General features: G+C 34.6%; 2 long non-coding RNA genes across 8 annotated transcripts in view; both read right to left on the reverse strand.

The window, feature by feature from the left end:
• Window positions 1-26,199, reverse strand: part of LOC137496821 (uncharacterized) — a 38,371-nt gene that overhangs the window by 7,769 nt on the left and 4,403 nt on the right. For 2 of the 6 annotated variants that reach the window (XR_015504224.1, XR_015504221.1), the window contains exon 2: window positions 15,635-15,860. The exons of 3 other annotated variants lie outside the window; for them this stretch is intronic. This is a non-coding gene — a long non-coding RNA (uncharacterized LOC137496821). Of the gene's footprint in view, window positions 1-4,476; window positions 6,071-15,634; window positions 15,861-26,199 lie in introns of those variants that run through there. One more of the 6 variants, XR_015504225.1, reaches the window with a different exon arrangement.
• On the reverse strand, window positions 1,612-4,284 carry LOC147841416 (uncharacterized). 2 transcript variants are annotated; one of them, XR_015504202.1, is made up of 6 exons: window positions 4,240-4,284; window positions 3,606-3,678; window positions 2,513-2,646; window positions 2,231-2,388; window positions 2,023-2,118; window positions 1,612-1,851 (listed from the first exon to the last, which is right to left on the reverse strand). It is a non-coding gene; the product is annotated as an uncharacterized LOC147841416 (long non-coding RNA). The 2 variants fall into 2 exon arrangements; XR_015504201.1 differs by lacking the exon at window positions 3,606-3,678.

Genomic DNA, 26,199 nt, shown 5'->3' on the forward strand with positions numbered 1-26,199 from the left:
GAACCCTGCATTGTACCTCGACTTTGATCCATGCCGCCTGCCTCGAACCCTGCCTTGTATAACGCCTTTTATCCACGCCGCCTGCTTCTGACCCATGCCTGCTATCACTATCCTTGACAGCCAGCCGCCAGCCTATCGACCCAATATTGCTACGTTTGATGTGAGTTCGCACACTAGTGCTTACTGTGTGATTGTAATAAACTGTGTTTAATAAATATACTGCAAATGGATCCCTCTGTGTCAGACTCCTTGTTACATCCCCTTAGCCCTACACCTTCGCGCTAAAGAGAATTGGGACATCCCTACCCTTTCACTTGAAGACACACAATGAGTAAGGGGAAGGGCTAGGGGGTAGAATTGGGATTGGGCCTATGAAATGACCACAAGACCACACTGTAATCCCGAATAAGTTGACAAAACTCAAAAAATTTGAGGTAATCAGTTACGTCAAATTTTTTAAGTTATGAAATTATCTATTTTAAGTAAACAGAAACATTAAGTTTTGAGTTTGTTGTACTCATGCAAGACACTTCACCTAACTTAAAATACCCAAGTTACTCAGCTTATACGTTTTAATTGCAATTAACTTAATTGTTTTAATTTTTCCAAACTTTAAATACTTAGTCACCCAGCTCATACATTTTAATACCAATTAACTTAATTGTTTTAATTTTTCCAAACTTTAAATACTTAAGTCACCCAGCTCATACATTTTAATACCAATTAACTTAATTGTTTTAATTTTTCCAAACTTTAAATACTTAAGTCACCCAGCTCATACATTTTAATACCAATTAACTTAATTGTTTTAATTTTTCCAAACTTTAAATACTTAAGTCACCCAGCTCATACATTTTAATACCAATTAACTTAATTGTTTTAATTTTTCCAAACTTTAAATACTTAAGTCACCCAGCTCATACATTTTAATACCAATTAACGTAATTGTTTTAATTTTTCCAAACTTTAAATACTTAGTCACCCAGCTCATACATTTTAATACCAATTAACTTAATTGCTTTAATTTCTTTCAACTTTAAATACTTAAATCACCCAGCTCATACATTTTGATAGCATTTTTTAAAATTAACTTCTCCATCGTCAGTTTCACAAATAAAATAAGGCATTCGTTAAAAAAATAATAAGTGCACATTCTGTGAAGTGACTCGTTTAGTGTAAACTACACAGAAACTGTATATATATATATATATATATATATTCAGTCTTGGTTGAACTATGATTCTGTCATTTACTTATTCCAAACCTGTTTAAGTTTCTTTCTTCTGTTGAACACTTAAAAGGTTATTTTTGACCAAAAAAAAAAAAAGCTGAGACCTGTAACCACCGATTTCCACAGTATTTGTTTTCCTATTAGAAAGTCAGTGGTTACAGGTTGTCAGCTTTACTTAACTTTTGTGTTCAACAGAAGCAAGAAATTCAAGCAGGTTTGGGACAAGTGAAGAGTTAGTAAATGACAGAATTTTACATTTGGACAAACTATCCCTATATATAATAAAATGCACCCTTACGAATTAAAGGTAAATAAATGTTTTGAAGTTACTACCCCAGAGACAGTCTTTATTAAGTAAAAAAAAAAAAACAATCAACTCATTCTTTAAGGTTTCCATGCTACGAGACTTTTTATTTTCCATCATCCATGCCAAGCAAAACTTTTTGCACAAGTTCAAAGTCCTTTACTATATATTATGTGAAGAACATACATTAATCCATACAAGACAAGAAAGGTCTGGAAGTGTGCTGTGGGTGGTGTCCAATTCATTCTTCAGGACAACAGAGACCCTCAGTGAATGCAGGGCCAATAAAGCATCTTCAGTCAGCAGGATTATCAATCTAAAAATATAATTCAAGGATATTAATGTAAGGACAGTATCAAAATGACTGAGCCAATATTATATGATTCATCAACTATCCGTGATTACAAATATGTTAAGTAAAAGTTTTCAAAACTTTCATCTTTTTATTAAACATGCCTAATTGTGAAAAGAATGAATGAAGTCTTACCAGGGTGTTCCTAAAGAATCTTAAGTCACGCTCACGCAGCAAGACCAAAAGACCTCTGATAAGAGTAGTCCGTCATGAACTGACATCATGCAGTTCCTGGAAATCAAGTATAATAAATGATGAATAAATGATTTTAAATCAATTAAAAAAAAAAAAAAAATTCAAATTATATTTTAATGTATACTTTAACACGTGACCCCAAACATACCTGCTCATCATAAGCCTTTAAAAGATTAGCCAGGGTATCTGCTGTCTTGCCAGTTTTGGATGCTGTTTGCCTTGAAATTGTCATCAAATGAAATAGGTGGTGGTCCAGTTGTGCAAAGAATTTGTGGGGAAAATTCTCATTTGTAACATGTTGGTACTCTGCAAACAGCAAAAAGAAACAAGAGAGAATTTCATAAAACAAACCCACACCACAAAATATACAATTCTAGAAAAAAAATTATTAATATTATTATTATGTTTCATTTACTTATCTATTTTTTACCTCAGATAAAAAATCAGGTGTTGATCAGATGTTGAAAGCAGGATCTTCATGTTGTAAACTGAACTCAAGGTCTAGCTGAAGTTTCACTTTCCTTGTAGTTCCTATCTGTAGTCAGCAACACCCGACCTTCAATTCTGTAAGTACACAAAGTCACAGTGTCATTTAGCTGAGAGTGGAAGTAGTACAATTGCATGATGTCTAACGTTAACCTCCAAAACGGTTAGCAATAGAGCTGATTATCATGTTAGTTGCTTTGATTTGATGAACACAGATTTAATTTAAACAGTATTGAAATTTCTAAAACTGAATAGGACGACAAAGAAATTTAAGGCCTGATTTTAAAAGCTAGAAATAACAAAACTTACCTTATTGTCTAATGATGTAAAAATATATAGACTAAAATATTTATATTTTTAAGATATAAATATATTTTAAGCTACAAAATTTGCACATCAGAAAACTATGTCTTGTTTACCACGTCTTGAATATTTTGTTTTGTTATTATTTTATTTAATAACATAATTTTGTATTAATGTGTTATAGATATGCATACTTTGTTTTTTAGGCTGTTTATATTCTCTCCAGAGTAAACATTTTAAAAAATAGATTGAAAAAAAAAAAAAAACTTTTATCATACCTTTAAAATACATTTGACCTAAATGACATTTAAACTCATTTAACTGATCGCATTAATCAGGTAATCATTGATATGCAGAGATGTCGTCTTAAGCGCGAGGAAATATTAAGTGTTGATCAGTGCTGGTGATTGAGGTCAAGTTAGTTTTATATTTACACATTCAGACTTTCTCCTTAATAATGTAATTTCAGAAAGGTAATTTTTGCATATTCTTAATGGTGAAATCATATTAGCAGCCAATGACTTTCAAAGTACAACATTGTTCAGTCAAAAAAAATAGTGCATTTAGTTTAATTTTGTTTTCATGTCATACTTGCATGTGATTTTAGAACGAATAGACAAAGTACCATGGTAAACAATTTATGGAGCGAGTCACAAGTTGTTACTAAATGAATGTATGAATATAAAACCAACTTATCTCAATGTGGTAGTGTAAATTGAAGCTCTGCTCTGTACCTGCTTAGGTGAGGAGCGCAGCTTAAATGTTCTCCGTCAGGCTATCCTCATACATGGATCAGCAAGCAACAAGCTGCGTGTGACAGAGTTAAGTTTTGAGACTACGTTTTTGCGCGTCATCAGAAAATACCGTTAAGTGTTTAGGCGGAGATCATTTGAGTTATGATTAACGTTATGTTTCTTGCGCCTTTCGTTTCCGAAGTGCCTACAGATTGCAAAGATAATACCACATTCACACACTGGATGGAGTTCAGCGCAGCGCCATGACATGCGGTTGTGAGAGCGCGCGTCTCCATGACAACTTCAGCACAGGCTGAGAAATGGCATACTCGCGCCAAGATTTAAATTTTTTTGAAAAATGTAATCTGCCGATTTTAAATATTTTTGTCTTTATCACACTCTGTTAAAATTCAGAGTTAACACGTAACAACTAACGCTAACGTTGCACTGATTCTAACTTTTTAAACAGTAATGTTAACGTTAGTTAGCAACAAGTGAGGCTAAACATGTTTTCTGTAATGTACGACATGTAAACGCACCCTGATTAACTCTACATTACATTGAACTGTTACTGTGATTATATTAATTAAAACATACATTTAATATTTCTTGGATTTGTAAATATTTTACTTACTGTAGTGTGAAGCGAGGCCGATCCGCCATCTTGAAAAAAACGAATGAAGCATGAGCACGTACGTGAACCTGGATGACGTCAGACGCAAAATCACTGGGCTGACAGATTTTGAGTTAATGAAACTTTAAAGAGACATTTTGTATAAATTAAACCCAGCAGAATTGTTCACCTTACTTGAAAGATTAAATTTTTTCAAACTCAAAAATAAGAAAAAGTTCTAAATACTCATCAAGGTTAATTAAGATAAACGAATTTTAATGATTTAAGTTAATAGTACTCAATTCAATTAATTAGTTACAGCATTAGGGTTTACAGTGCAATACTGATTTAGGTCTTGACAAATATTTTCACACTTTCAACATTATTTCGAATAGTGGCCACTTTTCCGCTTGTGAATGTTATGAGCACCTTATCAGTAAATTAAGCAATGTCTATTAACATTTTCATATGCTAAAATACTTGCTACAATGCTACAAAGATCTTTTAAATGTCAAACGATCAAGGCAAGTTTGAAGTCTCATTATTCATGAAAAACCGTCAGTGTTGCTTTCAAAAACAATTTGATTTCTACTCTAAAGCAGCTCTTCTGTGTTTAAATTTTGGCTGGTAGAAATGTCAAAGAAGGTAGAGAACTCAGCCACATCCTCTCCTACATCATAATCATCATCGCCAATGGTAGTTTAAAGGTGTTAACAGTCAAAGTAAACTTTCCTCAATGTTTGTTTTAGTAAACTGTTTTAAACTCCTTTGTTTTGACTTGATTTGGTTCCAAAAGGCATCACCTCAGTTCTCAAGTTTGCTTGATGTATATAGTAAACACTATGCAAGATATAATTGTCTTATCAACTTAGTGTCATTGTTTGGGAAAACTATTTATGAGTTTTTGTTAAACCAATTTGCAGAAAATTCACTTTCACTTTGATGTAAGTTGTCTTTTCTGAAACTGTTTTCTCTCTTTGTACTCCTTTGCTTGTTGGTTTGTTGTTTTCTCTTTCAATTTTCTAGACTCTTCTTTCAAGCACATCAAAGCTAGCTGGCCCGGCTTCACAGTAGAGCATTTTAGCCCTGGTTTGCTCTTCCCAGAGGAGACAATTAGCCATCCGTCTGCCACATGCTCACATACAGTACACTTTCCCTGACCAACGGCATGTGTCATCCAATTGGAAATTTTTTTGACCATGGCAGCAACAATGTGACTCCCTGTGTCATCAGCTGGTTGGCAGTCTAATTCTTCAGCATGTAATGTACTTTCTCTTCTTCCTAGATGGTGGCGTAGCACTGACGCTGGCAGTGATTGATCTGATTTTAGTATTCTCTGTTGCCCCAGTGCCCGCCCGGCGCACGAGCTGCTGTTGAGGAACGGGCCTCGCCATACATATTCATCAGTGAAGAAGGTCAGGGAAGAGAGGAAGAACACAAACACAAGGGACCGTGTTCAGGCAGTAAATTCAGTCCAGTGTGGCGCAGCGGTCGGCACTAGACGTGACATTTCATAGTGTACACACACAGAGCGGCAGGCGGGGAACGGGAGGCTTGTCATTTTTGTTGCGACGCAATTGGGTAATGATATACAAGAAGACTCAAAGGAGCTGATGTGGTCAAGTGAGGTCAGTGAGCTCATGTCGAAAGAAGCCTATACTGTCACTCCAGTGTTTGGAGTCTGAGGCTGTTTTCTGTCCATTCTTTAAAATCATTATATGAATTAAATGCAGCCAAGGCTCTCTCTAGCTTGTTCTTGGCTCTGGTTTGGATTGGTCCCGGTTGTTACATGTCTGTATTCTTGATCAGGAAGATCCAATTCTACAAGGTGATGCCGTCCCAGAATTCAGTTCTGCAGGGGACATGGAAATAAAAGGCTGAAGTGTTGCATCACTTTATTTCCTGCTTGACTTCTCATGCATTGGGGCCATACTGTATGTGAATTTGCATATGTAAATTAGTATAAAATGTCTCTTGTAGTAATTCCTAAAAAAATGTTTAAACTTATGGGGGACATGTTTAGTCTTTTTGAGGAAAACAGCTCTTAAATTATTGTAAGTATTGTTTCTTTTATATATATATATATATATATATATATATATATATATATATATATATATATATATATATATATATATATATATATATATATATATATATTCAACATCACCATTTTTCTCAGAAAACTTTCTAAAGGTGCTGTTGACTTAAAATCTTCACCAGATGTTGCTAACAACCAAATGAATCCATATATACTCAGAAAACAATGCTAATTAGATTAAAAATGAAATAACACAGGGAAATAGTACCGAATACATGAAGAAAGGGAGGTGTAGAAAGGCAGCGAATGCCCAGACAGCAGCTGAAATCCTTAGTAGTTATTCAGTAACCCTCTGTCCTTTATCAATGTAAATTAATATTAGCTGCTTCAGTCCAACATCTACATTATCAGGATGATGAAGATGAAACCAGGGTGGACATTACAGCAAGACAGTGATCCAAAACACAGCCAATGAAACTTTCAAAAGGTTTCAGAAAAAGAAAATCAAGCTGTAGATTGGCCTAGCCATTGAAAAGTCACCTAACTTAAGTCCAATAGAAAATATTAATTAAAGATTAGATTTGATAGAAAAACCTAAAGAACCATCAAAACTTTTACACTCTGTTGAAGTCTGTGAATAAAATCTCATTTAAGAAATGCTTGTTACTTCATTCTCTATATAAGGGGCATCTTTAAGCTGCAATCACTAAGTATTGGTGTACCAAATACAGTGCAAGTATTAAATACATTTCAGTAGTTTAGTAGTTTCTCTTTGTGTCATTCCATTGTTATAACACATAACATTTTTTTTCCAATTTTTATTTATTTTATATATTTTTTTTGTAATATTTTTATGTTTGTATTGCTTGGGTTTTTACCAAAATTTGGTTTAATTATATGTCAACAGGTCCATTAGGATTTTTTCCTAGAAAAAAAGTGACGTGTTGAATATTTTTTTTTCCCTCACTGTTCATTCATTAATTCATTTTCTTGTCGGCTTAGTCCCTTTATAAATCCGGGGTCGCCACAGCGGAATGAACCGCCAACTTATACAGCAAGTTTTTACGCAGCGGATGCCCTTCCAGCCGCAACCCATCTCTGGGAAACATCCACACACACATTCATACACTATGGACAATTTAGCTTACCCAATTCACCTGTACCGCAGGTTTTTGGACTGTGGGGGAAACCGGGGCACCCTGAGGAAACCCATGCAAAGGCAGGGAGAACATGCAAACTCCACACAGAAACGCCAACTGAGCCGAGGTTCGAACCAGCGACCTTCTTGCTGTGAGGCGACAGCACTACCTACTCCGCCACTGCTTCGCCCTTCCCTCATTGTATTTAGACTAATAAAGTTCTGTTTAAAAGGGTTAGGTTGAGGTTAGGTTAGGCCATCATTGTTTTTCACAATAAAAGATAAAAAGATCCACCTCCATTTGTCTATTTGTAACAGCTGAAAATGCATATCAGAGCAAAGTACTGCTGCGGAGATCAGAAATTGTGTTGAACCATAGATCTTGAGGTGGTCATTAAAATTTAAAAAATATGACAAGATTTTGGACAACCAGGATTTACTAAAGCTGCTGTCCAGTCAAACTGAGCAATCGGTGGTGAAGAGCCACCATCTCTTGTGGAGATGACCACAAGAAAAATAGCCTAAATATTGCGACTGTACTTTTCTGATGTAAAGATAATAATGAAACAATATCTTCACTCCAACTGCCATGTTTTCTCCCACATTTTCACATCTTTGCTTTAAAACATTAAAACAAATGTTATATAGCCTACAAACCTCAATGCTTTGTGACTGTGATCTAAAGCATGTAAATATGAGGCACGAAATTGTCTGTTGCTTGGTAAAAATCTCGCCATTTTGACCCTCCATCTTTACACAAGGCACATTTGGCATCACAGTGCGGGGTTAGCAGTGCAAAAATTGTGTTCAAGTACAGGATTTGAGGAATCTTGGTTAAAATGCTATGATAGCCAGGGTTAAGCACAAGTTTGACAACAACAATATCCATGGGTTAAGCGCAGTGTGAAGAGCCCTCTCAAGAGGCTCAGCCAGGGCTCACACCAATGTAAAATCTCCAGAAAGACCTGAAATGGTGCTTCACCATTGGTCCACATCCAACCTGACAGAGCTTGAAAGGATCTTCAGAGACAAAAAATGGCAGAAAATCCCAAAATCCGAGTGTGCAAAGCTTGTCCTATCATACCCAGTAATTCAAGGCTGTAGTTGCTGCCAAAAGTGCTTCAGCTAAATATTGAGTTAACGGTCTGAATACAAATGTGCTCGATGTGATAATTCAGTTGCTCTTTTGTGTTGTGACGATTCTGTTTTGCTTTGTCATTAGGCGGTATTGATGTGAAAAAAAGGTATTTTGTCATTAAAAAGAAAAATAAATAAATAATAATAATAGTACATTGTACATAGCATGATGGTTGAACCGAGGATCCAAAAGGAGCAATGCGGTTTTAGTCCAGGCCGTGGTACACTGGACCAGCTCTATACCCTCACCAGGGTGCTTGAGGGTTCATGGGAGTATGCCCAACCAGTCCACATGTGTTTTGTAGATTTGGAGAAGGCATTCGACTGTGTCCCTCGTGGAATTCTGTGGAGGGCGCTCCGGGAGTAGAGGTGCTCTGTTAAGGGCTGTTTCGCCCCTGTATGAACAGAGTAGGAGTTTGGTTTACATTGCCGACATTAAGTCAGACTTGTTTCCAGTGCATGTTGAACTCCGGCAGGGCTGCCCTTTGTCACCAATTTTGTTCATAATTTTTATGGACAGAATTTTTTTAGTCAAAGCTCTCGATTTACTAGTCAATCTACGTTCCTACTCTTACCTATAGTTATGAGCTTCGGGTCATGACCGAAAGGTCAAGATCGCGGATACAAGCAGCCAAAATTATTTTCCTCTGTGGGGTGGCAGGGTGCACCCTTATGACGGGGTGAGGAGCTCTGTCACCTGGAGGAGCTCGGAGTAGAGCAGCTGCTTCTCCACATCGAGAGAAGTCAGCTGAAGTGGCTCGGGCATCCGTTTTGGATGCCTCCTGGACGCCTACCTAGGGAGATGTTCCAGGCATGTCACTGGGGGGAGGCCTCGGGGAAGACCCAGGACACGCTGGAGGGACTATGTTTCTCGGCTGGCATGGGAATGCCTCGGGATCCCCTCGGAGGAGCTGGAGGAAGTGTCTGGGGAGAGAGTAATATTGGGTTCTCTCCTAAGACGGCTGCCCTCGTGACCCGGCCCCGGAAAAGCAGTTGAAAATGGATGAATAAATAATAGTACACTATAAAAAAAATGTTCTAGTCATGTCAAATTAGTCAAACTTACAAAAAATTGTAATATTAACTTACTGACGTTTTAAAAATAAGTTAAAGTAACATAAAAAAACGTATGTTTTCATGACTTTTTGTTACATACAATTTTACAGTGTATAAAATAACAGCATTTATTTACATTTTTTTTAATGTTCTATTTTGTAACAAAAAGGTCTTACTGATTTCAACATGACAATCTTTGGATTAAATTTTATGGAATTGTCTGTGTGCCTACTTGTTGCTGCATATAAATAATAATTTACTGAAAAAGTTAAAAACGCATAATAATCATAATTTAGAAAGCATTTAGTAGTAGACTCTTTGTTTATCCATTTCTGTTGCAGTTAATGTTTAGATTCATATATGTGCTGATTATTGTATAAATACAATAGGGCCGCACAATATATCTTTTCAGCATCGATATCACAAGGTGTACATCCGCAATAGTCACATCGCAAGATATGCAATGTTGAGTTAGGATTATAGTTGATTACAATCAGTGCACAGTTCAATTATAATGGAGTACAAGTTTATACTCTGCATGCCGTTTTAAAGAGATTATTCAACCAAAAAATTTACTTTACTCACTATTTTCATTTCATCCTTCACTTGTTTCAAATTTTTTCAGTTTCTTTTTTATGCTGAACACATCTAATTATTCTAATTATTCTAATACATCTAATTATTATAATTATCTATATTATTAATACACTTCTAATAATTCATAAACATTTGAAACAATTAAAGGATGAATAAATAGTGAGTAAATTTTCATTTTAGGGTAAACTGTCTCTTTAAGGCATGTGACTCTGAAAATTTAAGTTTAATACATCTGGCTGCTAGTAATTATAATGTTTGTAACTTTAATAAAGGTTACACAATATACAATGAATATTATGTAATGTTGATTAATATCTGTACCTGAATAATGTTAGATTCTTCAGTATTCACTTTATGTTTGCTATATTGTATGCATCTATGCTTGTAAGTTATTTGCTATATGTTATTTGATATTCACTCCTCTACACAATCACCCCAAATCAATCTAAAATGAATTCTTTTCAAATGAAGCTGTATTCATATCGCAATGTATATCGCAGAAATCTAAAACATGTCAATGTCAGATTTTTCCAATATTGTGCAACAATATAGTAGCATGAAAAAGTAACTAAACTTTATGTAGCCTACAGAGAATGAACTTCTCTAACTAAACCTCCACATTAAATCAGCTGCAGATCCAGCCAGCATCTCTCTTCCTCTCACACTTGTAAGATTTATAGGGTTTGACCAGAATGTTCTTGCATGGGGTTCATGCTAACTAGAGCAATGGGAGCTAGTGGGGAAAATGGAGAGACTAGTTCATCATGTTAGCCTAGTTACCTGCGGCAGACAGAGACGGCAGGAAAATCAATCGTGCTTTTCGTAAGCAACGTCACTGCCGCGCTTATATTACATATTCTGCCCTAATGATACAAATGACCACCAGGCACATGTGGAACTCGGCCTGTTTTCCTACTCACATACATGTCATGTTTAGCAAACTCTCTTGCTCGTTTTTACTTGGGGTGATTGTTCCTCGCTTACATCAGCTTATTTCAAATGAGGTCATGTGAGTTTTAGCTTGTGTTAAAAACTCTTATGTAAATTATGATAATTAGCATTTTCTTAAGTAGCTTTTCAGACTCTAGATATCACCAGGGCAGGTACACATTTTTGTTCTTGTTTATTTTGTTTTATTCACATGCCTTACTTCACTTGCCTTCACAGCGAAGAGGAAAGGTAGGTGTTTTACTCATAGTCACAGGTGTGTCACTTTTTACACTGTTTATTAATGGAGCAGACATGCACGCTTTGGAAGAATAACAAAAATGCAAATAGGTGTTTAAATACTTAAATTAAAACCATCATACACCACCTACAGTTAAAGTCAAAATTAATAAGCCTCCTGTGATTTTTTTTCTTTTCTTTTTAAAATATTTCCCAAATAATGTTTAACAGAGCAAACATTTTTTCACAGTATTTCTTATAATATATTTTTCTCTGGAGAAAGTGGAGAAAGTCTTATTTGCATTATTTCAGCTAGAATAAAAGCAGTTTTTAACTTTTTTAAAGCCATTTTAAGGTCAGTATTATTATCCCCCTTAAGCAATATATATATATATATATATATATATATATATATATACAAAACAAACCATCGTTATACGATGATTTGCTTAATTTCCCTAAATTGCTTAATTAACCTATTTAAGCCTTAAATGTCACCTTAAGCTGAATACTAAAATATTGTTCTGTCATTATGGCAAATAGAAATCAGTTATTAGAAATTAGTTATTAAAACCATTATGATTAGAAATGTGTAGAAAAAAATCTTTCCATTAAACAGAAGTTGGTGGAAAAAATATGCTGGGAGGGGGGCTAATAATTCATGACACAATAGAAGCTGGAGTATGTCATGCTCACAATTCAGCTTCACGTGTAAGCATGGGCCAGTATAAGATTCTGACGATATGATAACCTTGGAAAAAAGTATCAGTTTCATGGTATCACGGTATTGTGATTACTGCTCTAAAATCAATGACTTTTTTCCTGATTGAACACAGTATACTGTTGCCCTAAAAAACTACCCATAAAAAATGTAAACATAAATGTAATCCATAATAAAACATGTAAAAAAAAAAAAAAAAGGTTTTTCAAACATTGAAACTAGTTATCATCTCATGCCTATTCACATGATTACATTCAAATGTATTAAGAGGAAAAATATGTATCATTTTAATAAAAGTATATATATATATATATATATATATATATATATATATATATATATTTCTGGTGGCACAGTGCCTCAGTGGTTAGCACTATGGCCTCACAACAAGAAGGCATTTCTGTGTGGAGTTTGCATGTTCTCCCCATGTTCATGTGTGTTTCCTTCCTCTGGGTTTACCTCTCATGCACTATAGGTGAATTTGGTATAACAAAATTATGTACAAGTGTGTGTGTATGTAAGAGTGTATGGGTGTTTTGCAGTAATGGGTTGCAGCTGGAAAAGCATCCGCTGCGTAAAACATATAAAAGTTGGTGATTCATTATGCTGAAGTGACCCATGATAAATAAGGGACTAAGCCGAAGGAAAACAAATGAATATTTCTGTTCAAAGAAATGCAGTCCTGGTGAGCTGAAAATACTCTATTCAAAAGCATAAAAAACCTTCATGATCCAAAACTTTTGACTTGTAATATATTTTAGTAGACCTAGTTAAAAATAAAGAAAAAGTGCTCTGCTCCATTGACAGCTTTACTACTTTTATTTCTGAAAGTGTAGGCTGGCGTTCTATTTGCATTCACATTGTGATACTTAAGATGAGCTAAATCGGATACTGTCATCCTTAGGGTTTTCAGATGTCCCAGGACACTGAAAAACTGAGAATGAAGAGAGACTCGACCAGAAGTGTGGCCTGGCAAAACTAGCCCTTGACATTTCCTTGACATTTGTTGACATTTCTGAACTGATGTAGATGGGGGATCGAGGAGTTAATCAAAACTGGGAGAGAATATTGATGCGCCACCATTGACGGCCAGTGCCATCTGTACCCTCACAGTCACAGAGGTTCAGCGCATGTGGTGGAGCTGCTGGACTGGTCAAGGATGGGTGACTGCACACGTCAAGACGAGGGTTCAAGTGGACATTTTCTGCACAGCTGGTGTCAACGAATGACATTTTTAAACAGGTTTTTATAAATGCCTACCTGTCAAGTTTTAGATGGAAAACATTGATCAGTGACTAAATTAAAAGTTTTTAAAACTATTTTAAAATGATTTAACTGTTAATTATTAAATTAAATACTAAATGTGTAATTGTTCAAATACGTTGATTGGTAAAGGTGCTGTATGCAAGTTTTTGTCTCACCTGACGAGATTTGAAATGATACGACAGAAATGTAAATACAGCCATTCAGAAGCACAGAATATGCGTTCACTCACAAAACGGTAAGGTTTATAATCTAATTAAGACATATTTTTAACATTATTAAATGTACATGCTGAATCACTTATTTGTGTTTAGTTCTAAAGTTCAATTTCAAACGGTTTATTTTATTTTCAAGATCTGAGGTGAACTGTCTGCTGCTGTTTTCAGTATATGGCAATAAATGTCATGTAAAATGGCATTCAAACTCACATTGTTAGCATTTAACACTGAATAAAGCACTTGAGGTTTAGATCATTGTCAGTTTTCTGTTGTTTACCCGTCAGAAATAAAAGCTTTTTTTAATATATCAAGTCGAGGTGTTGGTTAGGACAAAACTCAGTTTAATATGGAGAATATTCCTTCTATCGGGTGTCGTTGCTTTTTTTTAGATCACAGTTTAAATCAATCACTTCTGTTTTCAATCTGGCAACCTCCGCTTGCATTTGTTTTGATCCAGGAGTGCATTACCTAGTTCAACCACTGGGTGTCAAACTTACATACTGCAACTTTAAGTTTACAAACCCTTTTATTTAATAATGAAACCTGTTTTTCTTAGATTAGGTAAAACTTAGAAGTTAGAGTTATTAGCCCTCCTGATTTTTTCCAACACATTTCTAAACGTAATAGATTTATTAACTCATTTACAATAACTGATTTTGGTAACACTTTACAACAAGGTTCATTAGTTAATGCATTTACTAACATGAACTAATCATGAACAACACATGTACAGCATTTATTAATCATAATTGAACATTTACTAATGCATTGTTAACATCCAAGTCCATGCTTGTTGACATTAGTTAATGCACCATGAATTAACATGAACTAACAATGAACAACTGTATTTTCATTAACTAACGTTGACTAACATGAACAAATACAGCAGTAAATGTATTGTTCAGTGTTTGTTCATGTTAGTAAATGCATTAATTAACATTAACTAATGAACCTTATTGTAAAGTGTGACCCTGATTTCTTTTATGTTTGCCATGATGACATTACATAATATTTTACTAGATATTTTTTCATGATACAATTTACAGTTTACTTGGCAAAATAAAACAAATAAGACTTTCTCCAGAAGAAAAAAAATTATTTGAAATACTGTGATTTTTTTTTTTTTACTACTCTGTAAAACAACATTTGTAAAATGTTTTAAAAAGAAAATAAAATCACAGGGGAGTTAATAATTTTGACTTTAACTGTATATATTTTGAATTACTGAAAAATATATTCAATTAAAACATATTTATTAAAAAACTAAAATTAAACAAATAAAAATTGTAAAAAAAATAATTACAATAATAATATTTTTTCAAATAAAGTGAATTTTGAGTTGCAATAATACTGAAAAAGTATTTTATTTTAAGTTGCACATTTTTAACACACAAAAAAAAGTAATTAAAAATTACTGTTTTCTATTTAGATTTTTTTTTAGATGCAATTTATGCCTGTGGTAAGCTCACTTTAAAGTTGTTAAAGTTTTAGTGTGATTTAAACTTTCTGAAATAATTTTAAAGTGCAAATTTTTCATTATCAATTTTTACAACAGTTATGATGTCTGATATTTTTGTAAAAACATTAAAAAAAGAATGTCAGGATTGTTTGATGATCAGGGAGTTCAATAGCTAAAGCTAACTTTTGATTATCTTAATAATAACAATAACCTCAAGCTTCTGAATGGTATATCACACCAATACTATAAAGTCCAAAATAATGAACAATGAAGTCACAATTGCGAGAATTGCATTTATGTAGGCCTATGTATTTACTTATTCATCAAAATGTGTTGTAAATGGAATCTCATAATTTTGACCGCTTCTGTGCAGAATATCCTGCTCATTGCAAAACACAGAATTACTTCCAAATCACTTCTAGAAGCAATTTTAATGAACTCATTATACCTTGGCGAAATCACTGCACAAGTGGCCTGCATTCTTTCCTGATGTGCTCGCTTGGACATTATATCACTGCAATTAAAACCAGCCTGTGCCCTTTGTACAAATATGGAGGAAATTATTTGTAAGAATTTTATCTGGGCTCGCTTATCGTCGTTGGCAAATATTATGACTCACTCAGGCTCTTTCGACGTGAGACAGAAATGCAAGTACAGTTGGGCTCCCCGGAGTGTTGGCTTGTCCTTGAGAGAAGATCTGAAGATACGGTTGAAATGACTGGGCTAATCGAACGCTGGATCTCCAGGAGAAAATCACTTCTTTGGGCAACACTTCCTCTCTCCGTATCTCCTCTGACCGAACCACTGCCTTCATGCCAGCTTACATGCAATGGGAGAATATATACCTTCAGTGATAAGACAGAGAGAGAGTCATAGATCAAGCTGTTGCCCTAAATTGTCCTTCCTTACACTCATTTACCATCTTTTTCTGAGGGGTTGATAACAGGGTTGGGGGTTTAATGTATTTTTTATGTGTAGATATGGTAGTCTGCATGTTTAAGATGAATGTGTTAAGCTCCAAGATAACAGTTGTGGTAAAAAAATGCAGGGCTTGATTTGGATACAGGTTTAGACTTATAAAATTAGTTTAAAAATGTTTCTGGTTCTGTTCTGTGAGTCTCGTTTATTAAATCTGATCTTTACTTTATATTTTCTATTGGATTTAAGTCAGGTGATTGGCTAGGCCATTCTAGCAGCTTGATTGAAACCATTTGAGAGTTTCATTGGCTGTGTTTTGGATCATTGTCATGCTGAAATGTCCACCCTGGTTTTATCTTCATCATCCTGATAATGTAGATGTTGGACTGAAGCAGTTAATGTTACATTATACTGTGTTCACACCAGACGCGGATCGCGCGGATAAATCATGCTATTCGCGGGTAAATAGCTGCGTGAACATTTGAGGTTACTCGTTTCATTCGCGCGTCAAACCCCGCTTCATTCGCGCGTCAAAACCGATTCATTCGCGCGTCAAATTCACTTCAGAACAGATGCGGATTCGCGTGATGGGCAGGGCTTCTGTCTGCCTGGTGACTCTAGCTTCATAGCTAAAGGGCTAACATGAATTTTATTGAGAAAATAACTGTGTTTATGTGCTTTATGAAGACTGAAAAACAGCATCGATACGTTCAGGGTCGGGTCTGAGTCCACTACATCCTTTCAGAGGTGCATCCAGCTCTGTGAGCTCATAAACTCCTCCAGAAACTGAACCCGGATGACGGAGGCTTTCAACGGTGCTTCTGACTGAGCCGAGCCCAGTTTGATGAACAGGAGGATTTTCTCCCGGAACACCGACAACAGGCTATACGTCACAATCACGGCCCCACAAGAGCAAGCTCCTGATTGGTTAACGCGGCGCGAATGTCCGCTGAAGTTCAGATTTTTGAACTCGAATGATTCGCGCGAAACGCGCAAAATGCTCAAAAGCGCCAGGAGTAAAAAATCTTGCTATTTGCCCCACCTGTGGGACAAGTTGTAACAGACAGTGGGTTAGTTGTAACACATAAAGGCAATTTTCACACAATTAATTTAAATTCAGTTTACTTTAAATTTCCTCAGTAATTGGCTCAATTTCTTTTTTATTCTACATAGCACAGTATGTTTATTTATTTGTTTATTGGATTAAAACATTTGAATCTATTTGCATTATTATCCATTTATCCATTATTATACAATGCATTTATTTACATTATTACATTAGTGTTTTTTATTAAAACAATATTTTTTATTTAAAAAAACATTTTTATTAAAAAATTTCTCAACATTACACTCAAAATTCAAAACAAATATTTTGTTGGTTTAATTGGTGTCCAGCAGTGAATGGTTTAATCGTAACACCCTGTGACAACTAACCCCGCTGTGTCATGTTTTCCTCAAAACTGGCTAGCCGTCCCTGTGTGTTTCTTACATCTTTCAAAATGGTTTCATCTTTTAGCCTACAAGACAGCGATCACAACAATATAAGATTTTACGTTCATACTTTCACAGGTTTTTTTTTTAAATAAAAAAATATAGAGTATAATTAAAAATGCTTTTATTCTACAAAAATGGTTTCTACTAAGTTTATCTTCCAAATTTCTGTGAAAATGTTCAATAATTGGCAGGAAGACATCTGCTTACACTGTGGTGAAAACCACGGAAGCATATCATGGTTAACCCTGAGCAAATACCTTAAAACTCCATGTTACATTTAACCCAGAGTTACTTTCACAAATGTAAAAGTTGTACAACAACTTTTCAAAGTAAGCAAAGCACACACAGTCCATTTTATTCCTGCTGTCTCTTAATCATCTGGTTTAGCCATATTCTCTGAATTAACTTCCTGATTTGATAGGAGTTTTTATGTGTTACATTTAAAACAGCAGTGTTATAATTTCTGACAGGATACAGTAACTATGAATATACAGAAAGATGAAAGTCTTGCTTTGCACCAACCACCAAAACAGCAGCGTCACAGATCTATTCTGCAAAGACCAAACAATAGCATTGCTGAATACATATTCATTACCATGCCGAATCTTTCAGAGAGTTGTCTGCAACTCAAAAAAAGACTATATCCATGGTATATCTCTGAGATGACAAAGATTGTTTGTTTAACTTGACACAAGTCTATAATTTGTCAACGGAAGTAATTTTAGCTCCTGCATTAAATTTAGTAAGCGACAGGCTTGTCTATTTTTAAAATCTGGAACATCTTTCTATTTTTAAATGTCTTGTTTTGCGGAAATAATCATCTTCTCCTATAGAGATCCCCCATGAATGCACCAGCTGGTGTGTCTTTTCTTCACATGATGGGCTTGACTACAAAATAACATTAATCCTTTGTCTTTTTTTTGGCCTCTGTACGCTTTCATATACACAGCATTCACATTGATCCTATATACAGTCAGTGGTGGTAAGAGTACAAAAAAATTGTACTCAATTACAAGTACTGTTACATTGCTGAAATTGTACTCAATTACAAGTAAAAGTACTGGTGTTAAAAAGTACTCAAGTAAAAGTACAAATTACTCTTCGTAAAAACTACTCAAATTACAAAATTACAAATTACTTTTTTAGCTTGGCGGTATTGGTGGAATTATCCATAAATCCGGAGTCAGACAAGATCCAGGCAGTAAAACACATTTTACATAACACATCTAAAGATACTATAAACACTTTTTAAACTGTGTAAACAGCATTAATTATAGATTATAATTATAGAGCACCTATAGAGGAAACCCATGCCAACATGGGGAGAACATGCAAACTCCACACAGAAACACCAACTGACTCAGACAGGGCTTCAACCAACAAACTGTTTGCTTTGAGGCGATAGCGATACCCACTGCGCACCATGATTATTTTACAAAAACAATGTTTTGCTATTTTGAGTATAAAGATAACAGAAATATGCACAAATGCACGACTTTTTATCATTTCAAATGATGCCTCTTTTATCTGTACGATCAATAGATGATTTAATATATAAAAAATAAACACTTGCAAATTATGGAGAAACTTTGTTAATTACCTCATTCGCGAACTGAACCGTCAGAAACCACAAAACAACACTGCCTAGTGCCTAAACATATTATTAATAAATTAAATATCACACAAATTAAGTTATGTCTTCTTACCATAATGTTTTTTTTTTCAGATTATAGACTGAAGTCTTGTAAAAAAAAAAAAAAAGGTTTCTGCAGATATCATAATGTCAAATTTAAGCCTTTTTAAGACTACGTCATATCTTTAATATTGTTCAAGATTTTAAAAATAATTATTTTTCATTATTTTTATAATTTATTATGATTACAAAGTTGGGTGACGGGGTGGGGCAGTGGGTAGCGCTCTCGACTCAAGGCAAAAAGGTCGCTGGTTCAAGCCTTGGCAGGGTCAGTTGGCATTTCTGTGTGGAGTTTGCATGTTCTCCCCGTGTTTGCATGGGTTTGCTCAAGATGCTCCGGTTTTCCCCACAGTCCAAACACATGCATTTTAGGTGAATTAGGTAAGCTAAATTGTCTGTTGTTGTAAATGAGAACGGGTTGCAGCTGGAAGGGCATCCGCTGTGTAAAACATATGCGGGATAAATTGGCAGTTCATTCCGCTGTGGCGACCCCAGATTAATAAAGGAACTAAGCCAAAAAGAAAATTAATGAATGATTATAAAGTTTTATAACTTTTCAAGATTTTTTAAATCAACGTTTGATGCATCACTCACTTTTGTTTATATCACGGACAGTTCTACCTGTTAAAGTTAAATATCAATGACAACAGAACATGGGTTACTCTACAATTATTTTTTTTTTATTCTGGCAAGAATAATAGCAAAAAAAAAAATTTTTTTTTGCCCACTCAACAATTGACACATTATTGTCTGGCTAGTTTCTGTCCTCTACTAATGAGCTGAAAAGGCAATAATGGTCCAACAATCCTGTCCATCATCACCAATAAAGCCTAGAAATTGGGCTTCAGTATACTGTAAGCTGATGGGTTCATATATTATTTTCCAGTTATCAAATACTTAATTTGTTACTTAATTTTTGTTACATTGCTTTAACTTCAAAATGATCCATCAGTGTAAAACCTATAAATGGTGGAAAAACATATTCTGTAATCTTAAAACCACCTGGGTCTCCACTTTTGCCATGGCCTCTTTTTTGTTGTAACAAACTTATCCGCCAGGTTTTTCCAAACTTTAACAAAACACTTCCTTTCCATGGCTGCTGCAATTTCTAGCCAAGAATTATCGGTCATCTGGTTATCTCTTTGTCCACGCATGGTCGGATAGTTAAGATGTCTGTACAGCTGTACTGTTACAAACAAAATCTCTTCAAAGTGATTCAAATTCAACTCAAATCAAGCACGGCGCCGCGCGAACTGTTCACCCGAAATCATGTCGCGCGCATCCAAAGTGAACCTCCGCAAACACAGCGATGACGTCACATTCGCCGCACGCACTGAGCTATTGCATGCTGGGCTTATTTGTAGTTTTAATACTGCAAATTACAATAGGACTAGTGAAATAAAGAACTACACCACCACGAAACCAAGCAACAACAAAAAATAATTTAAATGAGCATTAGAAGTAGCGTTACATGTACATCGGAAAAGTAAGACATGTGCAAAGATATTTCAGATCTAGAACAGCGAATTTAAGACTTTTTAAGGGCTAAAATTTAGATGTTTATATTTTAGACATTTTAAGACCCCACGGAAACCCTGTGTAAGCCGGATGGCAGGTTTCATCCACTTATTTTTGCGCTTTTTGGATATGCACATAAAACGGTAGATGGAAACGCTATAATGCGCATATATTTTGAAAATGTGTGTGAATGGACAAACCAGCAGGCTAAGCACATTGTAAAACATCTAAAGTGTTGTTTTGGTCATTCTAAACCGCCTCAACCATTTCAGTATTATATTATATTAATAATGACCTCCAGAATTGTCAAGAGTTTCTGTACTCCGTGTCTCGCGCCTTTAAACGCCAGCGCGCGTTCACTGCGTGCAGGATTGACTTCTGATGCGCAAGTCACTTATTAAATGAAGATAATTTATTCACGCAGCTGCTCCTACCGATGCAAACTCTGTTTTTACTTTTGATATTTGTCGCCAGTTAATCAGAAGGTGGCAATTTTGTTCTCTTTGACTTGATGGACAGAAACGCTGCTTTATTTGCAGTCTTTTATGCGATATTCCAGTTTTGGGCATATATTTAATAAGCATTTTAGATGATAACATAGCTATTCACATCAGCACATCTGTCCTCTTTCTTCCCTATGTACCTGTAGGTGAACAGCTCCTCCGGGTGTGGCCATGCATTCATCCTCTGCTATTTCTTCCTCATTTCTTCTGTCTTAAATCTCCATATGTCAATTGATAACTTTGTGACTGTATGATGACGGTCACGTAAATCTGCAGTAGCCTGAACTTGTTTTTCGGTTCAAATAATGTACCAGGCTTTTCATTGGTCCGTTAAGATCAGCTTTTTTTATTGGCTACCGAAATGCTTGCCAGTGCGTGGCTGAAATATTAATTTATTGACAGTACTCTGTAACGAATTGTGATTATCAAAGTAACGAAGTAGATTACTCAGCTTAATTTGTACTCAAGTACAAGTAAAATTACAGGCTTAAAATTCTACTCATGAAAGTACAATTACACCAAAAAAGTACTTAATTACAGTAACGTGAGTAGTTGTAATTCGTTACTCCCACCATTGTATACAGTACCTAAAAATAATTGAATTACTTTTAAGCAATACTCAGATGTTTCAACATCAACCTCAAATAACTACAGGAAAAAATGGCATAACATGCCTTTGTTTAGAACTTTGAATATCTTGTGCAATGCTTTTGGCCACATTAAAGTGCGCAAGGAATGGAAATAATTGTAACACAAACTTGCCTGCCACGCATCGCCTTTGCTTTATAGGTTTATCCAAAAGCTCAATCATTTTATGCCACTATAAATATTCCCAAACGTTCCCTGCAAGCCAATACAATGCCTCAAAAGCACTGGGTGGGATGTTCCGGATCAAGCTTTAGTCTTTGTGTTATGTGCAATAACACCAAATCATACATATGTATCTAAGAGCTGAAGAGTGTGTGTGAGTGATGTAGATTATATTGTACCTATAACATCTGCTCAGTCTGCCCTGACTCTCTGATCTGCTTCCAATTTACATTCCTGCCTGGTGATTTCTATCGCTCTACTTTGATAAATCATACAGTGATTTACATAAAGGCAGCCTTGCGATCGGCCTCAAGGAGTCACGCAATGGTGACTGAGGTTAAGCTCAACTGCAAAAACACTGTCCATATATATCTGTTCCAAAAGCATTTCTAGTAGCATTTAACTTACAATGTGTTTAAGATCAATCATTTCTATATGTATTTCCTAGAAAATCAAACACACACCAGTCTATGCTTTTGTTTAAATTGCACTCTATTATATAAATCAATTTATTACTCAAATTACTTTTATTGATTCTATTTCATGCCCCTGTCTTGAGACCATTTCAATACTTTATTAAATTTTCATTTGTCATACATGGGCTGTGTGTCTATATAACTTTGTGTGTGTGTGTGTGTATTGTATAAATGACTTTATAAATAATATTGGTAACACTTTATAACAACTACACACTGTAAATCATTTACTAAGCATTAGCATCTAGTGAATTCATTATTTGTTAAGCATTAACTCTACATTAATAAGCATTAGTAAGCAGTTTATAACTGCAGCTACAAATGCTCTATTCTTGACTTACAAACATATTTTAAATGTGCTTTAATTCTATTTTCATGCTCTGTTAATGATTTATTTTTCATTACTAAATGAAGTATTGCATTATTTACAAACCATTTGTATTTAAGAGTAGTTAAGGGTTTTTATGATCATTCAGAATGAGTTAGTTAATGATTAATAAACTATTAAAATCAACATTTATATATCTTATTATTCAGGCATATACTAATAGTTAACTAATATGTTAATAAATGCTCAACTTCTAGAAAACACCTAGTTTTGTGACCTCATCTAAAGTGAGGACTATTTATGCTTTATAAATAAATATTATGATATTCTCATAATCAGAATATCATCAAAAAATAATATGAATCTAATCCCACCAGGAATGTCTCAAAATTACTGTACACAATTTCAAAGCATTCCATGGAAGTGACAATTTTCAAATGCAGATTCAATGTGTTATAAATGCATAACATCATTCTTAAATGCATGATGAAAATGAAAAGAGCTTGATTTATACATATTTGTGTAAATGTTATAAACACATTTAGGTATGTGTGAGCATTTGGGGAAATATGAATGCTTTTTGCTTGTGAATTCATAAATTGCATTTTGAATTTACACATTGAATTTGTGCAATTAAAAATTGTGTTTTGAATTTTACTAATTGTATTTTGTAAATGTGAACTGTGCTGTGAGCATATACAATTTTATTTCGGAAATGTATTCATTTTGAGACTGATCTGGCTGCATGCATAGAAAAAAACATAGGAATAAAACAAGTGAATAAATGTTGTTAATACTGTAATATTGGAGCTTCTTTTCTTGTGATGTGTAATGTAATTTTGCAGAAACTTTAATATTGGCTACAAGTTAAATGATTTCAACTCAAATCAATATTTCATTTAGATCAACTTGATCAGAGTTATACTTTAATGACAAGTGATTTCATGTGAGGGGTGATGCGGTGTTACAGTAGGTAGTGCTGTCACATCACAGCAAGAAGGTCGCTGGTTCGAGCCTCGGCTGGGTCAGTTGGCTTTTCTGTGTGGAGTTTGCATGTTCTTCTCGCAATCGCGTGAGTTTCCTCCGGGTGCTCTAGTTTCCCCCACAAGTCCAAAGACATGCGGTAGATGTGAACTGGGTAAACTAAAATTGTCCGTAGTGTATGTGTGTGAATGAGAGTTTATGGGTGTTTCCCAATGATGGGTTGCAGCTAAAAAGTTATCCACTGCGTAAAACATATGATGGATAAGTTTGGCGGTTCATTCCACTTTTGCGACCCCAGATTAATAAAGGGACTAGGTCGAAAAGAAAATGAATGAATGAATGATTTCATCTGAAATAAATCATAATCTACTGTGTACAAAATTTAGTGCATGCTGGTTAACCAATGAGAACGAATAGCCTCCTTCTTCTTTGATGAAAGCCAGCTCTAATTTACCCTGTTCTGTCAACACAGGTGTAAGGCTGTCAGATGGAGGCAGGTTTTGACCCCTGTGCCCTTATTTATGAAGCCCAGCTGAGCCCTTATACAAAGACAAGCTCAGTTCCAGTGAAGCAGTGAGGAGAAAGGGAAGACAGAGGTCTAAGGTTATGATAACCCAGTTTCCTCTGCTCCTTCCTCAGCTCTCGTTGTCACAAAGGACTCTGTGTTTCTCATTAGGGTTACTAGACTCCCCATCTAAATCTCAAATTGAGAAAAATGATGAGACGAATTTGACATTTTTGACAAGGAGACATTAATCAATTGACAAGCTATAGGGTACAGCAATGGCCATACTGTAAGTTGGATGTGCTTTGGCTGTATTTGAGGCTATATTCAGGGTATATTTGACTTTTACTACACTTTTTAAAAAAATCAGTTAACTGACAGTTTTATTTATGTATCCATAGCTTGTTTCATATTTGTTTTCCATTTTTTAGGCTTTTAGATTGCATTTGGGAATATGATCCCAGCTTTGGCAACTTTTATTGTTGAGGTAATGTTAAGTTTTTGTTTTATTTTTTAATTACGATGCTTTATTTTACAGATTATTTCTCTGAGTGAGATTTAAAGAAATGCATGCAAATATACGTTAATTCTAAACTTTACCTAAAATTTAGGTTGAGTAACTATAAATAAAGATATAAAAAGTATAAATGGCATGTATCAGAGCAGTGGTTAATAGATTTTCTCCTTTAAAGATGCAAGTCAAATATCTGAGACGCATAGAAAACAACTTCAAACAAAAATATATTCTGACTGTCACAATCACCAGTGATCTAGACCATACCAGATTGCTGGAGAACAACAAATCTGCCACCAAAAGAACTACAAATCCCATTTTACCTGTTCACACACACATCTGTTCTGGATCACTGATGATCACACACAGACACACAGCTGAAGCTCCTCAGTGAATCATTAACTAGACTATTACTGAGACACCTCTCATTTCCACACCCATTGCTGAGTCTTGTTTTACGCCGTGAAAAAGCTTACAAAAGCTTACAAAGTGTTTCTCCTTGTTTGTCGTGCCGTGTTTCGATTCTTGCTTTGTTTTACCATTTTGAATTTAATTCTCTGCCGCCTAGCCTGACCTTTTGCCTGTTTGTTTGTTTGGTTTTTATCACTTATTTTGGATTATCTTTATGCTTTTGTTTGTTCCTGTTTTTGACCATTACCTGTATGACTAGTCTTAATAAAGACTTTGTTGTCATTGTCTGTAGATTACACAGTCATTTTTTTTTAAAAAATGAGCTTCCATTTAAAAATAATTATTCTGTGTGTTGTGGGAATGGGAGGTAGGGCTGCACAATATTGGAAAAATGTAACATTGTGATTATTTATTTTTATTCTGCTTATATCTTTGCAATATGAATACAATTTTACCAGACGACTTGAATATCTCTGTTTATGAAAAATTAGGCAAACAAAATAAGGCCATTTTTTTAATTCTGTAAATTGTATGTTTTGCTATTCTAGCTTAGATTGCTATATTAGCATATATATATATATATATATATGCTATTGATTATATAATTCTATAGGGCATCTGCATAAAACATAATACATCATCTACAAGCATAGATAAAAACAATAAAGAAAAATATACAAATAAAATAAACAGTCTGAGGATTCTAACAGTATCCAGAAATAATCAAGTGTGAAATAATACTGCATAGTCTTCATTGTATAAATATAATGAATATAATAATATAATATAATAATATTTCACCAAATTATGTTTAACAGAGCAAGGACATTTTCATGGTATGTTTGATAATATTTTTTTCCTTCTGCAGAAAGTCTTATTTGTTTTTTTTCGGCTAAAATAAAAGCAGTTTAAATTTTTTTAAAAACATTTTAAGATCTAAATTAATAGCCCCTTTAAGCTATATATATATATTTATATTAATAGTCTACAGAACAAACCATTGTTAAACAATAACTTTCCTATTTATCCT

Source organism: Danio rerio, chromosome 12 (genome assembly GCF_052040795.2).
Source record: "Danio rerio strain M-AB ecotype USA chromosome 12, GRCz13ab, whole genome shotgun sequence".
In the NCBI taxonomy this organism is placed as follows: domain Eukaryota; kingdom Metazoa; phylum Chordata; class Actinopteri; order Cypriniformes; family Danionidae; genus Danio; species Danio rerio.